General features: G+C 44.1%; 1 protein-coding gene across 4 annotated transcripts in view; it reads right to left on the bottom strand.

Moving 5' to 3' along the window:
* FAM107B (family with sequence similarity 107 member B) overlaps window positions 1-16,182 on the bottom strand; it is a 124,865-nt gene that overhangs the window by 55,932 nt on the left and 52,751 nt on the right. For 2 of the 4 annotated variants that reach the window (XM_039386054.1, XM_027722510.2), the window contains exons 1-2: window positions 3,702-3,858; window positions 1,789-1,909 (exon numbers count right to left, since the gene is read on the bottom strand). The gene's annotated coding sequence lies outside the window, so the exon portion shown is untranslated. Of the gene's footprint in view, window positions 1-1,788; window positions 1,910-3,701; window positions 3,860-16,182 lie in introns of those variants that run through there. The other 2 variants (XR_005565343.1, XM_027722511.2) reach the window with 2 other exon arrangements.

Genomic DNA, 16,182 nt, shown 5'->3' with positions numbered 1-16,182 from the left:
CACAAGACTGGTCTCTCAGGGTGGGGATCTGCACTCTCATCACCTCACCCATCTGGTGTGGTCACAGAAAGGCAGCCCTGGTCTTGCCATGACCCTCTTGGCTCTGCAAAGCCTTCTCTGCCCTTCTGCTGGCACCTGACACAGCTCCACACAACTGTACAATGAGACAGATGAAGGACCCCCCCAAAGATACAGCCAGAGACTCATCTGTAAAAACAGAACCCTCTATTTGAAGGCAGGTATAGAAAGGAGAATAAAAATGTCCCTTTTTTTTTCCTCTCCTGTGTATGCCAAATGTCTTTGTTTAAGCATTTATCATTACACAAGCCTTCTGTTTTGCACAGTCTAAAAAATACCTACGTGCATGGGGGTGGTGGAAGAGCAGTCAACCACTGGTTGCATCACAGCCAGATAACCCAAGTGATTTTCATACCGTGCCTCTTCTCTTCTCCTACTCCTTCTTGCAGGGGGGAAGAACTTTCATTTCAACACTAGCCAGTGGCTCAGGAGATACGAGTTCAAGTTTTTGCACCACTACCCAGTTTGTGGGGTCACAGATGACCCATTTACTTGTTTGTGCTTTTAATTCCCGTCTGCAAAGGGAAGGTGTCTTCCCCACAGCGGGAAGACAGGGCACCTTTCCACTTCAGCATGATTTTAGAAGATTAATATAAATGAAGCCCGCTTAGAGATAAGCTTGGGAAGAGCATGCAAGACGTTGGAAGGGGAAGGAAGTATCACCAAGAAATCTAGTTGTAGCCACAGAATTTACATTTCTCCTAAAGATATGATATGTTTTTCCTAACAAATTTGCAGCTTTATGTTCAGGTTAGCATGTGACCAATTCCCTTTCCACAGCTGAACCCTTCCACTGTCTTATGTCAAAACAAAACATCAAAACCCCAACTTACAAGCTTTTCAAGTAAACACAGAAGAGCTGCAGGCTCTTGGCAACATCATGTTAGCTGCAAACCATACTTCCACTGATACTCAAACACATGCCAGGTCTGGTCAAACCAGAACAAACTTCAGACTAATCACTGGATTGAAGAAGCACTAAGAACATTTTCTTCCCCTCCACGGTGAGACGGTGTATGAATTTTGCTCTTTGATTCTGTGCCAGAACGGCATCAGCCGTGAGTTGTGTCTGACATGCTCTTTTTGTGTCCTTATGAGATGCAAATAGATACAAAGTTGTTCAGCGCAGAGACATCAGATACAAAACTGCTCAGCACAAGCTGAGCATTGAAATTTGGTCTGTTAACAACTACCACAGCCCCAGAACAGACTAAGAGTTGGCCACATGTATTTAATACTGTTAACCACGTACAAAGATAACATAGTTTTATTCAGTGAAATCTTTTTATTTTTTTTTAAACTTTGATGGAGCCAAGGTTCTGTTAGAGCCAATTACTGGTTAAACAGTTCCACTCTTCTTCCCACAGCTAGTAAACATGAATATTTCCTTCCATCTTTCCCCATTTTTCCTTCTGCTCCAATTTTTAGGTGGTTTCCCTGTCCTTACTGATGCCAAGGAGGAACGTTCTCAAAACCAGCCGCTTCTCAACATCTTGAGTAGTGGCTATATGTAAAAACCGAGTGACTTCCCCACCCCCAGCCTGGCCTATCAGTCGCTCTCAAGCCAGGCTGTTCCACTTCGTGACTCTGACAAACAATCTGCCACTTCAGCAAATGCACGACCAGAGCCACCACACAAATCAGCCTGTAAAGGAGAGCATGTGCAAAAAGGATCTCCCAACTGCAGCTGCCACACAGCTCCTCACTTACCCAGTCGTGCAGGGGTGGTGCAGGGTTCAACACCGGCTGCCTCAAAACCTCTAAATGCTCGAGGGTGAACTGAAGTTCAGAGAAGCTTCTTAATTTTGAAGAGAGAAAAAAGATGCTAAGACTGAAAAAAAGAAGGAAGAGAGTAAATTAAGGGATATGAGATCTGAAGCAGAAAGGAGAAAGCAAGTGGGAAATTATTGTGAGGACCTGATGAGATGACTCTCCCACCTCTAACTTTTGGGAAGCATAAGCATACCATTTTAATTAACAATATTCAAGTGCTGAAGACAATACAGCAGCATTACTCTTGAGCATTATGGACACAGAAGTGACACTTCACCTGCCAAAATCATCCCTGGCAAAATTCCACCAACATCAGTGGAACTATACCAAGCATGAAATTGGCCCACAGTTGCATTAAGACAATAAAGGCTTTGTTTCAGGAGATATGGGGCATTTGTGGTTCTTTATAATAAAGCTCAGCAAAGAATTGTTTATTGTCCCTGAGCAAATATTGCTGACAACAAGCAAGCAGCCATCGCATTCATAGTACATGCTGTCTGTCCATATATTGCTAGGAAAACAGCCATCAGTAAAGCAACAGATTCTCAGTGTCCTGCTCATATCACAGGGAAATTAAAGACAGTTTAAATGCCTCTCAAATTGCCTACCAGATCCACAAGCAATCATTCTCATTTTCAGCAATGTTCTTCCAGCCTCCTACTTCTCTTGCTAAGTCTATGAAAGTTGAATATCCTGACTGGTACTACAGGACTTAGCACACACATAGGAGTACCACAAAGGCATAGCAGCTCTGCTGCCAGAGTTATTCAACAATACTCCCACCACAAACTATACACAGCGACCACACTATGCTCACACAGAAGCATCTTTTCCTCCTTTTGTTGCATTTTTGTGTGACACAAAACCCCAAAAGTTCGCATGTTCCTGCCTCTCTCTTGAGTTTGCCACAAGCATGCCCTGGACTTACAGACTCTGCTCCAACGCCAGCCACAGCTGTACACCGCACTCAAACAGTATTGATTTATGCCAGAACTCATTAAGCTATGAAAAAAAATCCAATGGCCGAAGCAAACAAGTAGTTCAGTCACACAGAGCTCCTGCGCTGCACCGTTTCCCCTTGTGCACCACCAAAACACGTTTATCCACGCAGTTATCCTGGCCAGCTGTGCAGCCTTTCACCCCAATGCACAGGAAAACCTGGATATTTGGACTCTCCTGGTCCTTGAGGGAAACTTTGACAGATCCAGGTTGGAGCGGTGGGAGCACAGGAAAGAGCAGGTCCTCGGGACTTGCCCCGCTCCAAGCTTCTACTTGTTCTAAAGATTTGTAAGGAAACATCCACTGCCCACACCAGAAGTTCAGCTGCTCTGAATACTCATTTCACAGGGCAGCACTTATAGGAAACAAAACATGTATAACACTTATCCGCCTTACCTTTTCTTTCCATCCACCACCACACTCCCCCGGCCCCACCAGCCCGCACCCACAGACCCGGCCGGGCTGTGGGAATGCTCCCACTGCTGCAAGAGTCACCAGAGAATCAAAGCTGCCCCACGGAGAAGCTGAAACACCCACGGGCTCCACGGCCTCGCAGAACCGGGGACACCGGCGGGGGGCGGCGGGACCGGCAGCACCCCCGGTGCCCCGCACACCCTTCTGCTTGCTCCCCCTTCGCTTTATGCAGAGCAGCGATGAACTCCTCGTGTTTCCCTTCGCGACTGAAGGCGAAGAGACGTGGCTCTGCCACGGGACCCCCACGGCCCGGGGGTGCCCCCCGGGACCCCCCCGCTCCCCTCCCCGGGAGCCGCCGTCCCTCAGCCTCCCCCGGGCTGGGCTGTCCCGTCGCTCCGCGCCAGCGCCTTTGTGTGCGGAGCAGACACAGAACCTACCTCGGCGGGGCGGCTCTGCCCGCCCGGCAGCGCGGGGGTCGAGGGCAGGGGGAGCCGAGGAGGGAGGGAGAGAAAGAAGGAGAGAAGCGGCAGCCACCCGCTCGATGCCCGACGGAGTGTCCGCCCGGCCCCGCCACACGCGCGGAGCCGGCCCGGCCGCGCCTGAGGGGAGCGGCGGGGCGGGCCGGGGGCGGGACCGGCGCTGAGTCACCGCCGAGGCCGCCCCGCCGCCTCCTTTGTTGTCAGGCGTGGAGAAATCCGCGGTGGCGCGGATGGCTGGGGGGAAACCCGGAGGGAAACGGGGGGAAATCGGTGTGTGTGGGGCGGCGGGGATCCCGTGAGGCGCCGCTCCCCGGGAGGGACAGCACGCGTGGGGCACTGTGAGAGACCGGACTCACGGGCGGTCCACAAAGTCCTGCTGAGGCCGCAGGTCCGCGGAGCGGCCCCGCTCACCTGCTGGAGACACTCCTCCTTCCTCATGGAAGAGAATCATCTCCTAGCTGTGCCTGCCCTTAACTTTCCCTGAGTGGTTCTTTTCCCCCTTCCCGTGTCTCGGAGCCCTGTCCGTGTGGATATTCCCACCGGTCATTCTATAAGAATCAGGGTCCCCATGCAACTAAGAGGCCAAGAGGTCACGGCCAGCCAGCAAAAACATGCCTCAGTGTACCCAAAATCTAGTCTCCTAATGAGTTACTACACGATGGGGACATGAGAGAGAGCCTGGAACACAGAATAGCGTGCACAGGCTTTGGGAGTGAGCCCAAACAAAGACAGATTTTGGGGATGAAATGTGTGTTTATACACTGGGCTCCATGCTGGAATTAACTAGATTTCTTTTGTATATTTATCATTAGGATTCTTTCATGTTTCTTCAAAGCAGATGACTTGAATCACAGCATAGCAACTGGAGTCATCTCAGCGATGGAAAGCTTCAGCCTGATCTCAGGAGCTCAGTAACTTGAGGAGCTGAGCGTTCAGCATCCCTGGGGCTGCACAGGCAGACCCTTCCCCTCCAAAAACCCCAGCCCCAAAAGTCCCAGCAAGAAGGTTGTTGGGTGCTCAGTAGATGGTGCTGTTTCCACCGAATTTATCCTAAATAACCCACAGCCCCCAAACTGGGTTGTCCATGTTCACAGTGTAAGCCCAGACAACGGGCAGCTTCATTTCTCAGTGCCTTTTCCTTTACAGGAGTGTTGTGAGATATAGTTGCTCTGTATGTGGTGCTCATGGATACCGTATGGAGAGAAACCTCATAAAAATTGATTATTTTTTTTTTAATAAATGTGGTAAAATGATGTGCCTAGACGAATGAGGCAGTATAAATATTGATTAGTTCCCTGTTCTGTGAACAGCCCTCAGTCTGAGGCATGGGAGGGGGAAATGATGTATGACTAGGGGATTGTAAACAGCAATGAAATAAAATGAACTGCAAGGCCAGCGGAATGCTAGATTTCCCTATCTTTTGCATTCTTGACCTTACAGACCTCTCCATATAATTTCTGTATGCAAGCATTAACCATGTCTATTCTAAAGACACTCTGTAGCCCTGATCGAGTTTTTATCTCCCTTACTTAGACACTTCACAGGCAGTTCTCCCTGCTCCGAAACCTGACACTTTACATCAGTGTTTCCCAGCCCTTCCTCTGCTCGGACAGTTATTCTGCTGTGATATGTATGATATTCCCTGCAGATCCTGCACATCCACACCTTTAAACGGAATGTAACATTTTGCTTTAAGCAAAATTAGAAAAAAATTCTGGATACCTTGCCATGGTTTGTCAAGAGAGCACAAGTGTTTTTCACGGATGTAACTACTTTGTGCCGATGTTACATTCAGTTCAGGTATGTAGTACGTGGCATTGTTGGCAGGTGCAGATTTAGTAAAGTCCCTCCACACACAGACTATTATCTTGTGCTCTGTGAAATGCTGCGCAACCCGTAAGCTCCCATGGCTCTATCCAGACTTGAAAAGTACTGCTGGACATAACCGAGAAAGGAAAAGATGTGGGAGGAGCAGAAAGTTGAAGGACTCACCAAGAACACACCTGAGGACCAGCAATGGCTGATATGAACCTGCTATTTCTGGTGTCTTAATTCCTCACTCAATGCCTCACACAAGACAGTGGTCAAGTGATAGCTCTGAATCAAACATCTCACAAGCAATTGAAGGGATATCTTGAGTCATCACATTGCCTGGTTTTGGTGCCAGAGCTGCCTGGTAGCCCAAACCCCTGAGTCAGTCCAGCTCAGCTCCAGCCCGTGAATGAGGAACAGGGTCGTATGAGGAGTCAGTATTGTCTCCCATCTGTGAGCCACTCCAGTTTCTGGCTTTCTTATTTCTCCTTTAAGGCACATCATATGTGTCTCTTGCCTTTTGACCACATGAAAATTACAGTGTGTGGCTCATGTGATGAAGAAATTTGGCCACAACTGCATTTTATTCAGGACAAGCCTTCTCTCCCCCAACACTGTGGGTAGTGAAACTCCAGAAAGTGCTCGAGAGGGCCTCAGGGATCCTTCTAGATGAAAAGCAATATATAAATGTAAGATATTACCAGTTTATTTTAAATGAAAAACAGTGTATTGGAATCCAAAAAAAAAGAAAAAATAATAAACTGGCTGCACTTTGGAACCACTCTGAGACAGAGTGATGCACTGGAAATACTTAACATGATAAATCCCCTTTTTATTAACATTGCAGCCAAAACTGCACAGTCATTCTATTGTATAAGTGTCACGGGACATATGTGGTATGTAGTTTGGCATTTTGGTATCCCATGAATCAAGCATTATGTACTTTAATTGCATATTGCTTTTTGCATTTCTTTTTAGTCAAACTGCAGAAATAAAAGCAAAATCATCCTTTAATTATTTGAGTTGTCCTCTTTGTGAGGCAGGGAATTACATTTTACTTCATGCCTGCACCATACCTGGCCTTTGAGTGTTACCACATTATAACCCTAAATAATAGTAATAACAACTTTACTGTGGCAGAAACAAAGTGGAGTCAGCTGCTGTGGGATTCCCCTTGCTTAATTTTAGCTGTTTGAAAGCAGACATCTCACCCAAGCAGGTCATGTGAGCTGAGGGAAGAGGTAGGTACCTCCAGAGAGAGACTTGTGCTTCCTTCTTCGGGTGTCTGTATTAGAACTGGATTCATTTCTTCTGGAGGTGCTTCTGCTGGTTAAACGAGGCAGCACCTGACCAGCTTCAGGTAGATGCCTTCCTCAGAATTTCTTTAGCTTTTTGTAATTCCTTTACCCAAAGTGGACAAATGCCTCCCGGTTGCCTGCTCCCATCGAGCGCTGCCTGTACATCAGGATTTTTATTCCATATAATATAGTGAGGCACTCGCATGAATCACAGGAGAATGTGTTTTTTCTTTATTCCCCTGTAGCCACCTTAAATGTTATTTTTTTCTACGTTTTTAATTTAATAGAAGTAAATCAACTGTAATGCAGGTTGTTATGAAGGTTTTTCCATACCATAATTCTGCAGAAACATCAGTTAAGTATCTGAAGAAACATCTGCTATGCACATAGATATATGAATGTATATATAGGAGCTGAACAATATGACTTTGGAGCTTGCAGAGTTTTCTTTACACAAAGCCAGGGGCATAAAAGGGATTTCCTCCAAGTTTTCCTGTGTATTAATAATGAAGATCAGGATGCCACCTTTGTTTCCTCCCTTCTGAGCATACAGTGAAAGGAAATGGTTCTGGATAGAATCATGAAGAGCAGTGGAAAAAAACACACTGCACTCCACGCTGGCACTCAGAAGTTTAATTATCCAGCATGCTGCATCTTTATGGAAGAAGGAGACAGATAAATCCCATATGTTAATAGTTGGCCCCCTGTGGCTGACCTTTGGCTCAAATATTCCATATTGTGATTAATGTCGCACAGTTGGATCCAAAACATGCTCATTCCCCAGACTGCAGAAAAGAAGGGGGATTTAATTTACCCTCCAACTGCAGAGTTTCATTTGATCGCTCCTTCAGAGACTGATTTTATCCCTGCCTGTAGTCTGGCCTCTAAAAAGCTGTTCTGTGCTTCCTCTGCTAGGACTCTTAAGACCCAGCTTCTCATATTGCCTCCACTACTGGCTCACTCAGCAACCTGAAATAAGTCATTTTGCCTCAGGTTCTGCTCTTTTGCTCAAGTAGAACAGAAAAAATAACCATAACTTCCTTGCTGGCACAGTTTGAAATTTGCAGATAGAAGACACTAAGCAAGTTCATCCTCAGATAAAATTGGGTATTGACCTCTAGAATCTAGAGGTCTCACAAGATTAGGTCAGAAAATCATAGATATGCTTGGATTGTGGGTTTCTGGACACCTTCTGCCCTAATCTTGCAGTTCTTACGTGCCATAGGTTGTGTTTGCCTTCTCATGTCATTGTAGTAATTTTATATCGTGCTAATAACACAAACTGTACCCCTGGCCCTGGCACAGGTAAACAGGCACCAAGATCTCTGAGTTGATGTGTCAGTTTGATCCTGAAGGACATAGGATCTGTGGACAAGGTGCACATCCCATATAGTACAAATATGCGGTGCCTAGAACTTCATGGCACTTTTCTGAGGAAATCAGATCCTCAAACACAGCTATAGGTGGGCTCAGGGCTGTAATGAAGAACATTTAAACAGACTCAACAGCCTGTCACTGGCACCTGCTGTAGGGTCAAAGCCTTGAGGTGCTGCAATTAATAATGCTAGAATTCCTCCCCATGTGACTTCTCTAGGATGAGATCTGACACAGAAAGGCTCATCCATAGCTAATTAAAGCCATTGCTAAAATTGCCACAGCCCTCAAGTGAGTTTAGATGGAGCCCTCATTTCTGCCTGCCTCCTAGATGAGATGAAGCAGCAAAGCCTGAGGAAGGCTTGGAAACTGCTCCTGCTCCCGTGGAGATCATAAAGAATTTTGCTTGGACTGGGCCTATAAAGATATGCCCATCTGTCTTCCCATGGATGACAGAGAAAAGTCTGTGAAAATACAACTGTAACAGCTGGAGATACAGAAAAATGTGAGACAAAGCCTCTGAGGAGGTCTGTCCCTACTTCCAGCCAGGACACATATGGATTGTTGTGCAGGTTGGGCAAATTTTTCCATTTCCAACCTGGTTTATTTACCAAAGATGATAGACTGTACTTGGGCTGGCCATACAGCAATTGGAGCAGACAATCTCATATAATTTCCCACTACAGCAGATAATCAAGTGCTGTTTCCCCCATGAAAGGAAAGATGGGCAGATTTCTCTGTGCTCTGAACCATAAAGTACATGCAAATTGCAAGGAACAAGTGGTTTTATTTCTATCCTTTGTGTAGGAATGATTGCACTCCAAAGACTTTCCATGGGTCACGTAAGTGTTTGCAGAGGACCATGCACATGGATCAAGAGTCCACAGCATCTTCCATTACAGGATTTTAAAGTGCTGTTAGACCTAACAACTTGTTCTGGTTTGGGCTGGAATAAAGTTAATTTTCTTCCTACTAGCTGATACTGTAAGATATCAACAACCACACTGTTTGCAGCATGTCCATCACCACAATATATAAACGTGTCTAATTAGAAGATGAAAAACTACAGAAATGAAAAGTACAGTTTTCATTTTTTTGAAAATTGCCAACCCTAGTCGGAGTAAATGGGAGACTTAGAGATCATCACACCTAAAAAAAATGTGGAAGAGGAGAAGAAGAAAAGGGAAGGGAAGGGGAGGGGAGGGGAGGGGAGGGTGGGTTTTCCTATGCAGAAATCCATGAATATGGGTTATGCTGTGCTGAGCAAAGAGCCTTGAGCAAGCTCAGTATCTCTGACCTTCTGTGCAAGCTCTGCAGACTTGGTGGGTACATGCCCAAGTAATTTTGAGTGTGTCCAAATCCCTTTGCATGGGCAGGTTTGACCAGCTTATCACACCACAACAGTTGCTGAGCACGTAGAAATCCTTAAATTTAGCCAAACTGCTCTGGTTTTCCATAATTTCCTAGAAAAACAGAAAAAGCCACAGGATGGCAAATAATTCAGAGAAGTGGTAGGGTTGACAGAGACATCCAAGCCAACACACTGGGATGGTAGCTGTTCTGGGATCAGGAGTCAGAGCTCCAGGTTCTCACTGTCTCAGTAACAGGTGGGTTGCACGCTGGAGTGTGCCTCCACCACAGAACTGGTTCAGGTCTGTGATCTGCATTTGGCATCTCTGGTTGACTCAGGCCCATGTTAGGCAGTCAAACCATGAAGTTCTGCCTGGATTCTCTCTGGCCCTGCATGCTACTGGGATTTCTGGGGTCATTCTTCCTGGGAAAGTTGTGCTAAAATAAGTTCAAAGTCGCTCTGATTCTTTCTCAGTGAGTCATTCATCATGGGAATGATCGTCTTGGTCCTCCAGACACATGGGGGAGAAGTGTGGGAAGAAACTGAAGAGACCAAGTAAATGTGTTAGGATCCCAGGGGAAAGCAGAGCCATAGCCTGCACTTCAACTGTGGCTGCAAAGCCCAGTGACAGTGTATTGTGTATGATCAAGGAAGAAAATATGGGGAACACTGTACCAGAGCCTTCAGCTGTGGGTAGTGAAGGCACAGTGTGAGCACAATAGGTCCATTTCAGCTTAATCAGTTTACAGCCTCAGCTGAGTCTCTAGTCACCAGTTCTACCACAAATAATAACAAAGGGTAATGACAGCAACACCAGCAATTAACAGAAATAGGTTTCAAACTTTTTTCCTGGTTTCCCACTTGAAATAAATCATTATTCTGTCCTTAACTCTTCATTTTTATTGTCTACCCCCTGTGGTTTAGTAACCAGCTGGCATTCCTTACAAAGAAATCAGCAGGTTGATTGACACTGTGGCTACCCTGAAGTCCTCTGAGGCTTTCTTATTGACTGACCATATCTTAGATAAGGTTGCCAGTAAATTATAGTTCTGCTTAAGAGCATCTGCCTCAGGGCTGCTCTTCCCTCATTATAAATACTAATCTAATCCTGCACGTCTCTTCAATTATTGGAGAGTACAATTCAAGAAGTGGCTTCCCCAGTGAATGTGAAATGAGATAAACTATTCCTAAGTAGGGTAAACATGAACACTGTAGATTGAAACTAAGCATTTTCAGGCCAGTCTCCTTCTGATTTTCATGTGGTTTCCAAAGGAATAACATGTCACCACTCCTGTTAATGTTGACTGTTATTTCACCACAATCAATTTTAAAAATCAGTTTGAAAGTTCTACCTGTCAGTAGAATTTCTTGTAAGTGTTTCTGTCTGCAAGAACCACATGTATGACAGCTCAGGTGACAACCTTAGGAAAGGTATCGGATAAGTCACTCACTTTAGAGTACCCAGTCTGCCACAGAAAGTCTTGGGAGATGCTTCATCACCAAGATACAGGAAAGACATTTAATTTAGGAAATCAATGAATGTGAGAGAGCAAATGGAAAAGGAACAAGCTTATCTTAACATTTTTGCACATTAGGCAGATAAATTATGTCCTGGTTTTCTGGATGTGTTCAACACATCAGTGCTGATGGAGATGAGTTAGTCCATGTCACAGATCCGTGAACAAAAATACCTCATTTGCGGAAGCATCCTACCATACTGAACAGAGTGCTCCTGTTGGATCAGTACCTGTTCCAAGTTCCAGTAACTGAGACAACTGCCATCACTTTCTGTGGTCTTCCACACACATCTCAGCATGAAATCCAGCTTTGCAGGTCCTGCCTGAGCTCTAGGCCTTTCTGGAACCTCGCCTTTCATGAGCACCCTTTCGCTGCAGAATGTGTTATGTTGCGTGTTGCCTTTATACAAATCTAAAACCCGTGTTTGAGCACTACTAGATAGGTGATTTTTATTTACAGCTTTGTATTTTCATCTGGATAAATAGGAAGAAGCAGAAGGATTTTTTTCATTTGGAGCAAATGTGCATCTAGCAACGAAATTAGTGGAATCTGTGAACCCACGCCAAGGTTATATGGCAGTTTGACTCAATGTGATGTTAATGACTTATTGTAATTTTGCATTAAAGCCCCAGATTTTGTTTTACAACAGCATTTCTCTGTCTAGGGGAAGTTTGTTGTTCACCCGGCTCCAAATACAGAGTGAATTTTGACATCTCTAGTGGGAAATCAACAGCGTGTCTTGGTGCTGCTGTCATCGATGTGAGCTGTTTGTTAGATCATTAATTTGTGCAAAGGAAGGCAGGATAGGTTGGGATGTCAGATGGAACACTCATCTGAGGGCATGGTGGGACTAGACACAGATCATTCTTTCTCAGCCTCAACTTATGTTGCCAGCCCAAGGAGCCTGTCCTGTGGACAGGACTCATAGGATCCCCATGGGAACCTCTTTTCTTGCACTTCCTCCTGATCTAAGTATAAAGACATCAAAAGACTGTAAGAGTGGCTGCAGTATTCAAATTACAATTCTGTCTAGACCCATCTTTGGCAGTGAACAAAAGTAAATTCCCAAGGAATACTACAAGACAAGGGCAAACACACATGATACCCCAATCACAGCCTCTGGACACCCAGAGCTTCCTAAGCTGGCTGTAGATTTCTACTCATTTCTGCAAATAGATGAAGATTTATAGATATAACTGTTGATAGATCTTTTTTTCCCTTGAACCAGTTCAGCCTCCCCTTAAGTTCATGTAAGATTTTGGCAGTATCTTCTGGCAAGAAATTGCAAAACTCAGTGATCTCTTCTCATTCTGGAGGATACTATGCTACGCTGGTTAAAAATATTTTTTGTAAATAATCACTATCACTGAATACAATTTTTAATGTAGGGAACATCCACAGACTTCTCTGGTGTTGGATCTCAGCAATATTATTTAACCCAGACCCCCTCAAAATCAGCAAGAGATTTTTTAATTTAGTCAGATCCACAATTCCCAGGAGATGGGAAAAAATAGACCAAATTACAACTTAGTCAAAGTGAGGTTTGACCTCTCCTAAGTACCCAATATCCTTTATTACAGTTCTGGCTTTGTAATCCTGCTTTAGTTTCTAGCGGGATTCATCAAAACATTAATTTCCCTTCAAAAAAAGCTACAGAGTGTTTCTTAAGGAAAGATGAAAGGCCGAATGGTGAATGGAGCTGCTCCACTGCAAACAATTACTGAAACAAATAGGTCCAATAAAAAAAGATCTGCTCTCATTTACATGGCTACAGCACTCATCTAGCTAAATTGTGGGCCCTTTCATCAAAGGTTCTAATCTGGATGATCTCCTTGTAGTTCCCTCAGATTTATACGATTTGTATCCTTATTTTAATCAGCTGTTTCTTCTGTGCTATTAACTAAGGCAGAGGCACCCTGTAAACACAGTGTACTTCAGCGAACTCCCTTATTTAAGTACTTACAGATAATTTCAATATTTCCCCAAACAAGAGGTGCCACCGTGACCCACAGAGTCAATACATATTGCATTTGCATTCTTTTATAATGCAAGGCAGTTGTAGAATTACATACAAATAGACCTCCAGGGGCCTGACCTCCCAGCTGTATTAAATAAACCCCCTTAGCACAAAAGAGGAAGAAAAGGAAACAAAGAGCTTCCTGCTGGCTTTTCCTGGAAGCATAGAAGTGAAATAATTCACTTCAGTGTCCTGTGGAAATAAAGGGTGGTTAGAAAAGATCAGAAATGAACCTTTACAAAAATACAGCCCTAGAAGGGACAGAGTAAACATCTTGCCTGTGGAGAGGAGTGGAGTTTTTCCAGGGAATTCACTCACCATCACAGCCCTGCAGAAAGCATTTAGTCTTTACTCAGACTAAAAGTCCTTGTGCTGTGGAAATCATAAGGGGAAGTGTACCACTTGGATGGACATAATTCCAGGGTGGTTTTTGGCAGTAGTGTTTATAAACTTCTCTGAGATGATTTATACTGAGCTGCAAATTTGCATCTTTATTGGTACACATACAAATAGTTAATCTGACTCTGATCTGATAAAAGGAGCTGTTTAGACGTAATTTCTGATTTTCTTGCAAAATATTTAAATGAAAGTTTCAAAACAATTTTGTATCAGTGTAAAATCAAACATTTTTTTCAGGTTTGTTTATATATTAACCAAACCCCACATGCCTTCCTAAAACTTTTAACAAATATTTCCATTTAGTCAAAAAAACCTGTTTCTGGAAAAGTCTTCTTTTGGAAATATCGATCTTCTAAAAAATCTGCTGTTAGACTTTTGGTGATCCTGGGCAGACCCTGTAATGTGGGTGATCCTCAGTTTGTTCTGCCTTGCGGGCATCTTATGCATCTATGTATTAAATCTGGACAAGTGGCATTTCCATTGCCTTTAAAACCAAGTCCTGCCCTGTCTGTGTTCCCTCGATTTAATGGCAGTGGAGGGATATCTCATTCATGTCCTATGATGAGTGATGTTTTCCTATATATCTGTTCCCAGAAAGAGACAGAATGGAAAATCAATGGGTTTTTCTAATTTATGTGTGTGTTAACAGGATGGATCTGGAGAGGGAAGCTCAGTAGTGCTTACTTATGACTCTTTGGTTTTGTCCACTGATGCCATTGTCCTGGTCTCACAGCATCCAGAGCGGAGACATACATTTTGTCAACATTTAAGTGAATGGAAAAAGGCTGACAAAGGTTTGCCCTGTGGCTCATTTCATTTCAGAGACCATTGAAATCAAGGGATCAGAAGGAGAAGCTGAAGCTTAGAATGTGTCATCAGCCCTCCTAGGACCTGCCATGTCTTGCATACAAATGTGATTTTACCAATCCAAGCACTGAATCTGAAGCCCTGTTTGCATATGACAGCATATGCCAGATTTTTGTTTGCAAAATCCAGAGTGGGAATGACTGGGACATAATCAAAAGCCCCTGATTGGGAAGTGTTGGATGAATGGTTCTGGTTCTGGTTTCAATTCATCTCCTTTGTTAATCTTATTATTCAGTGACTGCTTAGTGCCATCTCATGCTCATTTAAACTAAATACATAACCCAATTAAAACAATCCTGAGCTATTTAGATCTACAGAATTAGACTAAATTTCAGTCCTTCTGACAGTTTAGATCACTCAGAACTCTAGAGCATGAATATCTATATGGTTATTTTGTCTTCTCTCATCTCAACCATCATTACTAAATTGTACATATGGGTTGGGAGATTCTCATATTTCATATATGACACAACAGTTCCAGCCAATTTCCTTAATAAACCAGCACCTAAATGACTGGATACTGTAATCCCCTGGTATGGCTCTGTGTCTGACTACAGGATACAGAAATTGGGTCTGCAAATCCACTTGGGTGCCGGGGATCATGGGAATGTGCTGAAGTGATGGCAAGGAAGGACAGAGGAAAAGGGTGAGGCTGAAAGCATTTGGTCCATCAGCACAACTTTCCTAGCAGAGCTGGAGCCTTACCAAAGGCCTGATGGCTTCTTTCTGCTGTAGGAAATAATCTGCTAACTAGAGAGTTCACAGAGGAAGGAAACAAGGAGAAGGGGATAGACTGAAACAATGAAATGCTTTTCTCATCAACTGTGCTTAAACCCAGCTGCAAGTTGATCTGTATTGCTAGGAACAGGCAAGCAAGGTATTTCCAGGGGATTCTCACAAGGTTGTGATTAAAAACAAGGAATATGCAAGAAATTAAGGTAAGAATTTAACTAAAACAAGGGTAAAAAACTCATGGCAAAAGGGGAGCTTAGCAAATAACCCCAAGCATAATTTGTTCCCTGGATTTTGTACTATTTACATTCACAAACTGTTCATGAGCAGATTGCAAAATTGAAACAAGCAAACAAATGAGAAAACGTTTATTAATTATGGAATAATTAATATAGAATATGTTATGAATTAGAGATAATTCTTGGTCTCCAAATTGGATGAGCCAGGATTGTGTGAGTCATACTTTGAACAGTGTCACTTTGTCACACGAGTCAGATGGCTCTGCAAGGACTCAAAACCAGCACAATTCATCCCAGCAGTAAACAGAAAGCTTTGATGTATCCTCAGGGACCTGGTGGAGCTGGAGAAGGTACAGGGGAAGACAACTGAAGTCAAGGGATTGGAGCAGCTGCCTCATAAGGAGAGGTGGGAAACACAGAGACCCTTTGGTTTGGAGAAAAGGCAGCTGAGAATGGATAAGACTGAGATCTGCCAGTTCACAAAGGTGGTGGCTAGGTTCAAAGGAATAGGTTAGACACACATCCCTCAATATTGTAACAAGTACAACAACCCAAGAGCACCAGCTACTTCTTGAGGGGACCCATGAGCTTATGCACCGCTGCCAAGGGTGTTCTGCCTGGGGATGTGACAGCAGCAGGGAAGCAAGGCCTCCCAGATAAAGCAGTGGTTATGGCCGAAAGGGGATGGAGAAAGACTTGCAACTGGACCCCTGCTTGGAGCATTCAGGCCTTTCTTATATCCTCAACTCATTTGGTGTGGGATGCCCTTCACACAGGACAACTAAGCTGCAAAGAAAATGAGTCCCAGATGTACAAATTTTCAAAGGTGTGA

This window comes from Pipra filicauda, unplaced genomic scaffold (genome assembly GCF_003945595.2).
Source record: "Pipra filicauda isolate LSUMZ 115617 unplaced genomic scaffold, ASM394559v2 scaffold119_size3216105_pilon, whole genome shotgun sequence".
NCBI classification, from domain to species: Eukaryota; Metazoa; Chordata; class Aves; order Passeriformes; family Pipridae; genus Pipra; species Pipra filicauda.
Note: the sequence above shows the minus strand (reverse complement) of the source record. Positions and strands in the feature narration are given on the sequence as shown.